The 14,656-nt window shown below is 43.9% G+C and overlaps 1 pseudogene across 1 annotated transcript; it reads left to right on the top strand.

Moving 5' to 3' along the window:
• Positions 1 to 754: 754 nt before the first annotated feature.
• Positions 755 to 10,548, top strand: LOC146042546 (myeloid-associated differentiation marker homolog; annotated as a pseudogene). The gene is made up of 2 exons (XR_014463912.1): positions 755 to 914; positions 7,526 to 10,548. The product of XR_014463912.1 is annotated as a myeloid-associated differentiation marker homolog (transcript).
• Positions 10,549 to 14,656: the final 4,108 nt, after the last annotated feature.

The raw sequence follows: 14,656 nt of genomic DNA, 5'->3' as shown, positions 1-14,656 counted from the left end.
CCGACGCATGAGATGTTCTGGCCCGCAACGAGGTGCTTTTTGGAGTGAAAGCCGGAACCGGTGCAGGAAATGTTATAACACTTGATTGGGGTGTGAAAACTGGATCTGGCGAATAACTTGTCCATATGCAGCAATGTGCCTGGAGGGTAAAAGCTGGAACCTGTGAATGAAATGTTCCCACCTTGGCAAGGTGCTTGGGAGGGGTTGAAGCCTGAACCGACGTATGAGATATTCTGGCTGCGACGAGGTGCTTTTGGGGGTGAAAGTTGGAACCGGCGCAATAAATGTTCTGCCCGCGGCGTGGTGTTTTTGGGGGTGAAAGCCTGAAGCGGCGCATGAAATGTTCCGGCCGCGTTGAGGTGCTTTGGAGAGGTGCCAGATCCGGCGCATGAGATTGTCATGCTTTTGCGATGGGCTTGAAGGCGGGTGACAGCCTAAACTGGCGCATGAGATGTTCCAGGCACTGTGAGGTGCTTTGGGGGGTGATAGTCCCTGACAGCTCCTCAAGACTGGCTGCTGCAGAGCACATACCCGGGGACCTGCTCAGTTTGTAAAACTGAGTAACTGGTCCACAGTTAAGGGTCTAATATGTGCTGTGGCATGTATTTGCAATCACTGAGCAGGAACTGATAAGGATGACTTGTGTTGTCTGTATAGTACTGCATTTATGTGTGTTACGATGTAAGACACATTATTAATAAATATGCATGTATGTAATGAACATATTATCGCGCCTCCTTCTTTTTTTCAGGTAGACCTTCTCCACGAATGAATTGTGATGTCAACTGCTTACCCAACTACGTCTCTGGACTACTGTGACATCATTTTTACTACAGCATATTCCAAACGTCAAATTGCAGGAGCAGCTACCCACAACAGATAAGCAGGCGCGATAATATCTTCCTGGCATACAAGTATATTTATCACATATGTATGGTCTTCCGTAAATTATGTTTAAAGTTTGATGAATTGAGGTCCTTATATTATTTTATGCAGACAGCGAGCCAAATCAGGGCTGATATCAGTGCCGGAGATAGCAGTGATATTGTCTGCATTGCTTTTTTATTGAATATCAGTAATACTTTTTTCTACTAAAGTAGGTGAAAATAATAATTTTCACCTACTTTGGTAAAAAAAAAAAGTGATAATTTATAGGCCCCATATACCAGTTTCACACCGCTGTACCCTTTCACATTTGATTGGGGTGTGAAAACCGGAACCGGCGAATAGCCTGGAGGGTAAAAGCTTGAACCTGTGAATGAAATGCTCCCACCTTGGCAAGGTGCTTGGGGGGTAAAGCCAGAACCGACGGATGAGATGTTCTGGTCACGACGAGGTGCTTTTGGGAGTGAAAGCCAGAACCGACGCATGAGATGTTCTGGCCTGCGACGAGATGCTTTTGGGAATGAAAGCTGGAACCGACGCAGAAAATGTTCCGGCAGCGGCGTGATGGTGGGGGAGTGAAAGCCAAAAACGGAGCATGAGATGTTTCGGCCGCTGTGACGTTCTTATTTTCTACAAAAGTAAGTGAAAATGATCAATTTCAACTACTTTGGTAGAAATGAAGTGATAATATATAGTCCCCATAAACCACTTTCACACCACTGTACCCTATCACACTTGATTGGGAAGTGAAAACTGGATCCGGCAAATAACTTGTCCATATGCAGCTATGTGCCTGGAGGGTGAAAGCTGGAACCTGTGAATAAAATGGTACTGCCTCGGCAAGGTGCTTTTGTGGGTGAAACCTGGAACCGGTGAAAGGAATGTTCCAGTAGCGGCGTGGTGGTTTGGCGGTGAAAGCCGAAACCTGCGCATGAGATGTACCGGCTGCTGTGAGGTACTTATTTTCTACAAAAGTAGGTGAAAATTGTTATTTCCACGTTCTTTGGTAAAAAAAATGTGATCATTTATAGGCCCCATATATTATTTTCACACCGCTGTACCCTTTCACATTCGATTGGGGTGTGAAAATCAGAACCTGGGAATAATTTGTTCCGTACACGGCTATGTGCCTGGAGGGTAAAAGCTGGAACCTGTGAATGAAATGTTCCCGACTTGGCAAGGTGCTTGGGGGGTTAAGCCAGAACCGACGGATGAGATGTTCTGGCCACGACGAGGTGCTTTTAGGAGTGAAAGCCAGAACCGACGCATGAGATGTTCTGGACGCGACGGGATGCTTTTGGGAGTGAAAGCCGGAACCGACGCAGAAAATGTTCCAGCCATGGCGTAATGGTTGAGGGGTGAAAGCCAAAAACGGAGCATGAGATGTTCCGGCCGCTGTGACGTACTTATTTCTACAAAAGTAAGTGAAAATTATCATTTTCACCTACATTGGCAAAAATGAAGTGATAATATATAGGCTCCATATATCACTTTCACACCATTGTACCCTATCACACTTGATTGGGATGTGAAAACTGGATCCGGCGAATAACTTGTCCATATGCAGCTATGTGCCTGGAGGGTGAAAGCTGGAACCTGTGAATGAAATGTCAGCGCCTTGGCAAGGTGCTTGGGGGTAAAGCCGGAACCGACGGATGAGATGTTCTGGCCGCGGCGATGTGTTTTTGGAATTGAAAGCTGGAACCGACGCATGAGATGTTCTGGACGCGACGGGATGCTTCTGGGAGTGAAAGCCGGAACCGACGCAGAAAATGTTCTGGCCACGGCGTAATGGTTGGGGGATGAAAGCCAAAAACAGTATGAGATGTTCCAGCCACTGTGAGGTACTTATTTTCTATAAAAGTAAGTGAAAATTATCATTTTCACCTACATTGGTAGAAATGAAGTGATAATGTATAGGCCCCATATATCACTTTCACACCATTGTACCCTATCACACTTGATTGGGATGTGGAAACTGGATCCGGCGAATAACTTGTCCATATGCAGCTATGTGCCTGGAGGGTGAAAGCTGGAACCTGTGAATGAAATGTCACCGACTTGGCAAGGTGCTTTTGTGGGTGAAACCTGGAACCGGCACAAGAAATGTTCTGGCGTGATGGTTGGGCAGTGAAAGCCGGAACCGGCGCATGAGATGTACCGACTGCTGCAAGGTACTTTTTTCTACAAAAGTAGGTGAAAATTGTTATTTTCACCTACTTTGGTAAAAAAAAAGTGATAATTTTTAGACCCCATATACCACTTTCACACCGCTGTACCCTTTCACATTCGATTGGGGTGTGAAAACCGGAATCTGGGAATAACTTGTACGCAGCTATGTGCCTGGAGGGTAAAATCTGGAACCTGTGATGAAATGTTTCTGACTTAGCAAGGTGCTTGGGGGTTGAAGCCGGAACCGACGGATGAGATGTTCTGGCCGTGACGAGGAACTTTTGGAAGTGAAAGCTGGAACCGACGCATGAGATGTTCTGGCCGCGACGGTATGCTTTTGGGAGTGAAAGCCGTCACCGACGCATGAGATGTTCTGGCACGCGACGAGGTGCTTTTGGGAGTGAAAGCCAAAACCGACGCATGAGATGTTCTGGCCTGCGACGAGATGCTTTTGGGAATGAAAGCTGGCACGGACGCAGAAAATGTTTCGGCTGCGGCGTGATGGTTGGGGGGTAAAAGCCAAAAACGGAGCATGAGATGTTTCGGCCGCTGTGAGGTACTTATTTTCTACAAAAGTAAGTGAAAATTATCAATTTCACCTACTTTGGTAGAAATTAAGTGATAATATATAGTCCCCATAAACCACTTTCACACCACTTTACCCTATCACACTTGATTGGGAAGTGAAAACTGGATCCGGCAAATAACTTGTCCATATGCAGCTATGTGCCTGGAGGGTGAAAGCTGGAACCTGTGAATGAAATGGTACTGCCTTGGCAAGGTGCTTTTGTGGGTGGAACCTGGAACCGGTGAAAGGAATGTTCCAGTAGCGGCGTGGTGGTTTGGCGGTGAAAGCCGAAACCTGCGCATGAGATGTACCGGCTGCTGTGAGGTACTTATTTTCTACAAAAGTAGGTGAAAATTGTTATTTCCACCTTCTTTGGTAAAAAAAATGTGATCATTTATAGGCCCCATATATTATTTTCACACCGCTGTACCCTTTCACATTCGATTGGGGTGTGAAAATCGGAACCTGGGAATAATTTGTTCCGTACACGGCTATGTGCCTGGAGGGTAAAAGCTGGAACCTGTGAATGAAATGTTCCCGACTTGGCAAGGTGCTTTTGTGGGTGAAACCTGGAACCGGCACAAGAAATGTTCCGGCGTGATGGTTGGGCAGTGAAAGCTGGAACCGGCGCATGAGATGTACCGACTGCTGCAAAGTACTTATTTTCTACAAAAATTTGTGAAAATTGTTATTTTCACCTACTTTGGTAAAAAAAAAGACCCCATATACCACTTTCACACTGCTGTACCCTTTCACATTCGATTGGGGTGTGAAAACCGGAATCTGAATATAACTTGTACGCAGCTATGTGCCTGGAGGGTAAAATCTGGAACATGTGAATGAAATGTTCCCGACTTGGCAAGGTGCTTGGGGGGGTTAAGCCGAAACCGACGGATGAGATGTTTTGGCCACGACGAGGTTCTTTTAGGAGTGAAAGCCAGAACCGACGCATGAGATGTTCTGGACGCGACGGGATGCTTTTGGGAGTGAAAGCTGGAAGCGACGCAGAAAATGTTCCGGCCACGGCGTAATGGTTGAGGGTTGAAAGCCAAAAACGGAGCATGAGATGTTCCGGCCGCTGGGACGTACTTATTTTCTACAAAAGTAAGTGAAAATGATCATTTTCACCTACATTGGCAGAAATGAAGTGATAATATATAGGCCCCATATATCACTTTCACACCATTGTATAATATCACACTTGATTGGGATGTGAAAACTGGATCCGGCGAATAACTTGTCCATACAGTATGCAGCTATGTGCCTGGAGGGTGAAAGCTGGAACCTGTGAATGAAATGTCAGCGCCTTGGCAAGGTGCTTGGGGAAGCCGGAACCGACGGATGAGATGTTCTGGCCGCGGCGAGGTGTTTTTGGAATTGAAAGCTGGAACCGACGCATGAGATGTTCTGGACGCGACGGGATGCTTCTGGGAGTGAAAGCCGGAACCGACGCAGAAAATGTTCTGGCCACGGCGGAATGGTTGGGGGATGAAAGCCAAAAACAGTATGAGATGTTCCAGCCACTGTGAGGTACTTATTTTCTATAAAAGTAAGTGAAAATTATCATTTTCACCTACATTGGTAGAAATGAAGTTTCAGAGAAGCAGCGCTGGTGTCACAATGAATAGATTGAACAACTTTATGGTGAAAAAACAATTTATATCACAAAGATAAATAAAAACATTACATACATTTGCACATGACAATATCGCACAATAAAAATGTTAAAAAGAAGGTCTCACTCTTTGATTGGATATGGATCCGTAAGGGCCAATGCCCTATTGAGTATCAGTCCAGATTGGAAAGTGCACTTAACCAATGGTATATCTGCCGATTGGGAAGATGAATGGGGAAAAGATTTTGGGGGACAATTCACTGGTCCTCTCTATGTTCACGGATAGATGGTAGTAGCCGCTGGAGGAATCAATGGAGAAATGTCCGTATTTTATCCCTCTATTGGCTTTCAGAGAAATTGGTATTCAATACCCCATTTGGGTACCTCCCATATATGAAATTGCAGTGAATGTTGTAAGCACTGAAGGAGGGTGGGCAGGAATTCTCCAACCTGGACTAGGTTTGATAAAGGGGGGATGGCAGAACCTCTAACAGGTGGCTATGATGGTGTTGGCTCACCTGGAGGAAAAAGCTGCTGGTTGCCCCTGGTCACTATTGTGGTGGAGAGTTATCAGTCCCACTTGAGGTATTTGATGAGGGACCACTGTCTCATACAGGTGGCTATGGATGGCGGGGCTCACCTGGAGTTCAGTGTCCTGTAGAGGTCTTGGAGGGTGGATCAGAGTTGAAATTCCCAAAAGTAGGCAGACGATGGACTGGATGGTAATATGGGTCCAATCTGTAGGAGTGAGAGGCTGCAGCTGACGCGTTTCGCCACTAGCTTGTGGCTTTTTCAAAGGTGGCTTCTAGTGTGGTGGCTAGGGGTATATATACCCATACTAATGAGTAGCCAATTGACATTCAATCAGAGTAATAATACATTACAATCATAATTTCAATGTTTAATCATAAAGTAGGAGACAAACATACTGATATAGTAGGTATAATACCATAAAACATTTAATATTCCCAGTGGGTATCTGTTAAATCATGAAAATATATTGTGTTAATAATTATCACTTCCGGGTCAAAAGGTCACTTTGTTCCCCGCAAGTAACACAGTTATGGACAGAGGGGAGGACATTTGGTACTAAGATTGACAGTCTAGGTTGGAAAACGAGTCCTCAGTTAGCTGCCTCTGTGTTATTTTCTAAGAAAACGATATTCGTAAGCTTGGATTCATAGCGATATATGGGTGGAACGCATATGCGTTCTACCTGCCGAGAATGACTTCCCGCTTCCGCCGGAAGCTCAGTGGTTGTATTGGCCGGAATTCGGCCATATGACACGTGTACTAACACGTGGTCCGGGCTTGACAAGCCCTAATTTGTCTAGATGCGGTGACGCTGTATACCCGCGTCATCGCATCTTTAGGTGGTATGTTATGCGTCACTTCCGGGGGAGCGGAGCCAGTCGCCATAGAGATGGAATTTGTTTATCATGGATGGGTGCAGTATTAGAACTGCCCCTTTATTTGAACAAAAGCAACTTTATTTTAACACATGAATGTTACACTCGTATATCGTTTTCTACTATTAACCCCTGCCCATAGCGAAAAAAAGTCATTATTTTTCTGGGGAGCATTATTAGTAAGCAATTTTGCGTATATACACAGCAAGGTCATGGGGATGAAAATAAGTACAATATATATAAAAAAAAGGTAATAATATTTGATATGGTAGAGAGGGTAAATATATAGGACTTCACATATCATCTTATTATATATGGAAAGAGATGCACAAATACAAATAATAATAATAGAAAAATAAAAAAAAAATATATAAAAATATATAAAAATATATACACATATATATCCAACATATAACCTAAATGGTATTTTATTATTTACAAAATAACGTTAATTGGTGGATGTATGAAGACATAATTTATACGGTATAATTTTATATATATATATAGCAGTACATTATGGAGAGACTCTTTTTATAGTTTATCACCATATAGCTTTTGTGGTGGTTTATCCAGGCTAATATTGTATTAAAAAAAGGGGGGGGGGGGGTAGGGTCTAAACTAATTTATACTAAAAGAGGGGGGGTCTTATCGATATTATATAAGGATTCTTTATATTGAAGAAGGCCCGCTGTTGTCCTTCATGGACATATTATTATCTTCGACACCTACACATAGTCACATGGTACAATCCATTAAATGATACAGAACCAGACAAGGAAAGCAATAATTGTTCTATAATACTATGTTTAATTCCATTGCCTCGTTGAGGCCTTTTTTAATACAATATTTGACATCCCTTTTTCTTTCTTTTCAAAGGTACAAGAACCATGCCAGTCCAACGCACGAAAATCGTGGTGGGCAACACCCACACCCTAAAGTCTCCAGTTGGGATTGTGCGCATTCTGGCAGCCATCGTTGCCTGCGTTACGTTCAGCTTGGTTGTGCACAGAGGAGGTTGGGGCAGTGGAACCGGAGACTTTTGCATGTTCTCCTGGTGCTTCTGTTTCGCTGTCACTATAATAATCCTTGTGGTGGAATTTACAGGGGTGCAAAACCGGATGCCAGTGTCTTGGAAAAACTTCCCCATCACTTTTGCTATGTTTGCTGTGTTGATGTGCCTCTCTGCCACCGTTCTGAACCCACTGTTCTACTTGGAAGACAAAAGTTACGGCAGCGAGAGGCGCACCTACCAGATTGTGGCTGTAGTGTTTTCCTGTCTCACCACGCTGGCATATATCATTGAGGTGTCTTTAACAAGAGCCCAGCCGGGAGAAGTTACTGGATACATGGCAACTGTTCCTGGACTTTTAAAAGTTATAGAAAGCTTCATTGCCTGTGTTATTTTTGTCTTCATTTCAGATCCCCCGCTGTACACCAAACATGATGCACTTAAGTGGTGCTTATCTGTTTACTGTATTTGTTTTATCCTGTCTGTTTTGGTGATTATTTTATGTCGGGGAATGTACCAGTTGGTTGCCCTGTACTTTTGAGAAGTCTCTCAGTGCCTACGTCCTCCTTTCTGTCCTGTTTTATGCTTCCGCCCTGATCATCTGGCCAATCTTCCAATTTGACTCAAAGTACAGGGGAACCACACAACGTCCAAACGAATGCAGTCGCTATTCAGGTCGGAGTGGATTATGTAATTGGGATAAATTAGTAGCCATTGCTGTTCTGACAGCTGCCAATCTCATAGCTTACATTATAGATCTTGTTTATTTTCGTCAGTGTATACTGATCTCTTAGGTTTTTCATTCGACCATGTTCTGCTTGCTATTTGACCAAAACAGAATTAACCCTTTGAGTGCCAAGTGAATTTCTCAAAATAGGTATGAAAATGACCAAGCCAACATTGTTATTCATCATGATGGGCTGTAATGTTTACCTTATATAGGAAATAGAATCTTTTTTTTTCACACAACATTTTTTATTTGAATTTTATATAACAATGAGAGCGAGGCGGATATTTTGAACATCGCTCACAGAGATGTTGCCACTCAAAAGGTTAAAGGGAATATGTAATCCAGGATCATGACTGTCGGTCCGTCCTGACAGTCATGATCCTGGTCCGTTTGCATTTTGATCGACAGCAAATCGGCAGGCGGGATTAAACATTGGTGAAAAAGGGGGCGTGTCCGCGTAAACGGCCATGGATTGTTGATATACGGCCATGATCGGGACAATCCACTTCCGTTATCGGCAGAACGGGCCTGACAGCTTTTAAAGTCGAGCTTGTTCTGCCATGATGCCTCTTCAATGCTGTCAGTAAAGACAACATTAATTAGGTATCCGCCGCTATTTCCCCCATCGGAAATAGCGGTGGAGGATTGCATATCCCCCTAAATCACTAGTCAGAGAACATACAGTTAAAAGTTCTATGCTTATTTATTCCTGTAACATTATGGGGGAAATTTACCAAAATGGATTCGTAAAAAATAGGTGTATTCGTAGGCAGAAATACACCTATCTTTTACACATTTGTATTTTCGGGATTTACAATCCCGAAAATACAACAATTCGTATTTCTAATGATGGAACATTCGTATTTGTATTTACAAATACGAATGTCTACACCATCGATAGAATACGACAGAAATCACCATTCAAAAGAATGGTGGTTCCTGATGTACTAAGCAGTCGTATTGATAATACAGCTGCTAATTGGCACACAAATACGACAGGAAAATACACCTTGCTTTCCCTGTCGTATTTGGCTTTAGCCTGCACGGATCAGTCAGATCCGTGCAGGCTTCAGTGTAAAAAAATAGAAAAATAAATATAAAAAAAAAACCGGCGTGTGGTCCCCCCCACAGCTGTAACCAGCACCAGGCTGAAAGAGCCGGGGCCGGTAATTAAAAATCAGGGAACCCGACAAATAGGGGTTCCCCGATTTTTAACAACCAGGTCCGGGGCTGGTTCCCAAAATACGGGGGACAAAGTGACTAGGGGTCCCCCGTATTTTAAGAACCAGCCCCAGGCCAAACCGGCCAGCAGGGTAATGCCACAGCCGGGGGGAGACTTTTTATACAAGTCCCCCCGGCCAAAGCATTAACCCTACCGACCAGTCAGCCTGGCCAGGGGTCCTGGGGGAGTGGGGACCCCCCCAATAAGGGCCCCCCCCCCCTCCAGGACTTACCTGACCAGGCTGAAGCCTGGTGCTGTCCCCGATGCCCCTGGGCGGTGGGCATCGGGCTGATTCTGGTGTAAAAAATAGAAGAATAAACTATTGTTTTAAACTGTAGAACTATGAGTCCCAGCAAGCCTCCCCTGCAAGCTGGGACTTGGTGAACCACAAGTCCCAGCCTGCGGGGCATTAAATGGCCCGCTGGGTCTTGTAGTTCCACAGTAAAAAAAATAGTTAAATAAAAACACACTGACACCTGTAAAATAAAAGTTTAATACATACATTACACACACACTGATACTTACCTATCTTGATCCCGTAGGTAGGTCCCAGAGTCTTGATCCGGTGCCTTGTCCTGGTTCCGGATCCATGTCGCCATTCTTCTTCATGTCGATCTTCATGTCGGCGTCAGGTCCGGGTCCGAAGAAATCCATGGTGGACCTGTGGAAGGAAATCCAACTCACCCAGGTCCTCCATGGAAGTTCTTCTGGCTTGGTCCGACATTGTCCAGGCATTCTTCCTTCTTCTTCCATCTTCTGGCTTCTTCTTTAAGCTGCCGGGCGACTCCAGCAAACTCCCCGTCTGTCAGAGCTGCAGCGATGTTTCCTCCTCGGTGTCTGGACTAAGAATGAATTCTAGCCAATCAGGAGCCGACTTTACTGGCTCCTGATTGGCCGCTGAGGTTTGGGCACAGTGCAACTCATACAGAAGGCAGAGGAGCACAAAAAAGTGTCTAAAAGGCAGATACTGTAGTGTTCATTCTAGCACCCGCTATCTTTGAAAACCCATGCAGTTCCTCTTCCTTGCCTGGGGTGTCGCTGTCTGCTGTGGTGTTTCTAGCACAGTTCGGGTTTGCATATCAGTGCACAGACCACACTGTGCTAGAAGCACTACAGCAGACAGCGACACCCCAGGCAGGGAAGAGGAACTGCACGGGTTTTCAAAGATAGCGGGTGCTAGAATGAACACTATCTGCCTTTTAGACACTTTTTTTGTGCTCCTCTGCCTTCTGTATGAGTTGCACTGTGCCCAAACCTCAGTAATATTTGTGCTTTATAGCATACACACACTTTCTTTTGTGTCCTTTTTCTTTGATTCCTTTGGAAAACAACCATGTTGCAATTGCATTGTTTTTTTCCAGGTCACTTGGCAGATGAATATTTATATATTTAGCCTTTTCCCAGTATTGGCATACACATTTTCTATTGTTCACTTTATAGTGTCCTCATCCAAACCTAAAATTAGCTCTGTGCTACACATGCAAAGTTTAATTTTGTTTTGCACGAACTGTATCGTTAGTATATGCTTTTTGTACACCAGTGCCTCCTAAATAATATTGTAAACCTTTAAATGTATGCTTTTGTTATTGTTTTTTACCTGAAGTATTATTTTTGTGTATCTCTACTTGTGCTTTTTAGAAAAGATAAATAAATACATTGGTGTATAAACCTAGACGATGTTTATTTGCATGATACTTTTATAATTTTTTTTTTTAATTCGACAATTTTTTATTTGGTTTTGCATAACAAACAACACGAACCCCCCCCCCCCCCCCACATACATGGTATAGTTGAAATGTATATCAGACAGAATCACTAAGCTAAACATACATTGTACAAATTGTTGATGTTCAAAAGGAGAACATGGATGAGCCAGGATTATTTATACATTCACAATATTCCAGAACATCTCAGGATGTATATGTATATACCCGAGGGCGCCTACTAGGGCATAGTTTGAGTTTCCCATACAATTAAAACATAAACATGTTCGCTCAGAACTGGCTCATCTAGGAGGAGCTAATTTGCCAATCATTGCATTGGTTGTCAGTAGAAAGTGATTCAGCAGTACTAGCTATACCAGCCAAACGATTCGGTCCAATCCTATTAGTATATGTCATAAAAAATAACAAACCCCCCCCCAAACACCCAAAGCAACCCACCTATATAACCCCCCTCCCTGTACTACCCAACCCCAACTAGGGTGCACTTGGATCCCTGAACTGTACCCCCCCCCCTCCCCCCGGCTATCTATCTAACTATTCCCTTCCCCCTCCCAACTTGACCAACCCCCCCCCTTGCTAATACAGGATATTGTATCATAGTAAATGTAGCAACTTGGGAGCGTAACCCCCAGACTCCAAAGGCATCAGATCAAACAAAAAAAGAAAAAAATTCAGCCTCCCGATGAAATATGTCAGACCACATTATATCCAGTTACCTAATCTAAACGGATATATATAATAGGCATTTTGTGTTAGGGATACAAGGAGACATTAAACACAGGCATCAGCAAAATGTATACATAAGACTATAACGGTGAATAACATAAATGGCATGGTAGAAAGAGAGATACGAAGGTAATCAGGACTAAGAGGGGTGAAAAAACATATTAAGCCTCCATGCATTGTGTGAATCTAGTCCGGCCAGTCCTTCAGTCCCAGAAAGGAGGTATACGTGGCATGTAGAAGGGGATTATGCACCCACTTGCAAAGAATGATCAGGAGCTTCGAGTATAGATTCGGATATATCCCCTCGTTATCAGGACCTAGATGGGTATGACATAGTAGATGAGCAGATACAGATAGGACCATCAAGCAGGATTTCCCCGGGGTTTGGGGGGTCCCAGCTTCTTCACGGTGACGACAGGGCGGCAAAGCATCCACACAGTCTGTCTCTAGTGTGTAGTCCTTCGAAGGATGCACAGAGGCTGTATCCAGATGATTCTGGTACTTATAATCCATGGTTATGGAGCACTCCCCTTGGGTACATGAAGCCCCATTCCCAACCAAGAAGGTAGCAGGAACATGGTCTTGGGTTGTAAAAGCAGTGTTTTCAAAAGGAGGATTAGCAGGAGCAGATGAAGTATTATACACACAGGCATGGACTGCAGACAGCTCCCGGCACAGTCTATCAGTAGAGTCGTTTATAGCCTGCAGTATGCTTTGTAGAGGATTCATGATTTTAGTAGCAGGTCTACACTTATCCTGGGTCTGACTTAGGTACAGTCCACCTGCCTGAATAGGGGTATTTTTAAGCAGGGATATTGGTGGCTAATATATATCACAAGATCGGCAATATTAGGTGACAGAGGAGACCCAGCAAATCAGTGCCGACAACAGAAGGACTTTGTAGCGTTCAAGAGGGCCGCGGACCTCACCTCCCCAGCTCCAGATAAATTATGAGTACCTGTGGGTCCCTGCATATGCAGGAGTAATGTTGCAGCGGTACCTCAGATCCAGTGTCCGACGAGCGGGACCGTGCCGGTGCCTCCGGCCGGCCAAGCAGCACGCCTCAAGATGAGTTGTGGGGTCGCACCTCAGGAGCACCAGAGCTGCCGGAGGATCCAAGATGTAAAACAGTAAAATTTGGTTTGTTTCCGATTGCCCTTTCAAATAACAAAATTCCCTAACAGCCCTGGTCAGCTACGTCAAGAAGTGGTGGGTAATTTGTAGAGATTAGCAGGTTTGGATTCCTAGAAACGAAACCGACCGGAACCTCCACATTACCATAAACTCACCATCTGGTATCTTCATGCCTGACACTTTATAAACTTGATTCATAACTTAACCTTAACTTAACACTAAATATAAAGACACAGACACAAGTGCTGGCGGCACCAAAGAATGGTCAAGAAAGGAAAAGTGGGGGTAAACCTCACCATACCATACATATACCGATCACTCTCCCTGCACAACCACCCTTGCAAATGGTGTGTCCATCTCCTGTGCAGAAGCATGGTTCATGACAATCGATGTCGGGGGGAGTGCACCCACTATCTACATACTCACACAACTACTCAAGATGACCTTTCTTTACCGCCGACGCAGAAAAAGAAATAGGGATGATAGTGCCCCTTTTCAAGGCATTGGTGAGACCACACTTCTATGTCCAGTTCTGGGCACCGCACATTCAAAATGACATAAATGAATTGGAACAGGTACAGAGAAGGGTGACTAAACTAGTGAAATGTCTTGAATCACTAGAATACAAAGATAGGCTAACCAAGCTGAATATGTTTTCACTGGAGAAACGGAGGTTCAGAGGAGATATAATTAGTATGTTCAAATACAGGATTGGGAATTAAATGTTCAGTGTCAGGACTATACTTAGTACACACAGGCATGAGGCTCCAGGAAAGGAATTAAGAGGATTCTTTACCATTAAAGTAGTGAAATTCTGGAACAGATTGCCGGAAGAGGTGGTTGCAGCAACTACTGTTAATGAATTTAAATCAAAACTGGATACATTTATGGGCACTAAGGGAATCACATAAATATGACTTACTCAAGTCAGTAGCTACATGTCACATAGATTGACTGACGTCAATTTAGTTGTATGTATAATACTCTATCAACAGTACTCTATCAACAATTACAAAGGAAGTAACATTAACATACAAGTAATCAACAAAAACATAGGACAAACTCCACTTAATAGTATGTTAAAATGCTGGCATCCGCCCTAAAGTCACCCTTCTCCAAGAGATGAAGAAAGTCCACTAGGGAGGCCTATGGCTAAGCCATGCAAGAGTATCTCTCCAACCCCTTCTGCACTAACTGACAGAAAATTAAAAATATACGTATAAAATTGAACATCTTTCAATGGAGAAACCAAAAAGGCACATGAGTAGAATAAGGCAAAGTGGGTAGAGTAATATGGATCTGCCAGTGAGAACATTAAACGCAGGCTTTAAAAGGTAGTGAGGTCAGCCGAAAAGATAATTGGGCTGACCTTCCCCCTGTCCAGGACCTGTATCTGTCCCAGGCATAGCAGCAGGCAATGAAGATAGTAACGGACCAGCTACATCCTGGCCACAACTTGTTT

The sequence above is a fragment of the Crinia signifera genome, chromosome 19, assembly GCF_055691185.1.
Source record: "Crinia signifera chromosome 19, ASM5569118v1, whole genome shotgun sequence".
Classification (NCBI taxonomy): domain Eukaryota; kingdom Metazoa; phylum Chordata; class Amphibia; order Anura; family Myobatrachidae; genus Crinia; species Crinia signifera.
This window is presented reverse-complemented; position numbering and strand designations above follow the sequence as displayed.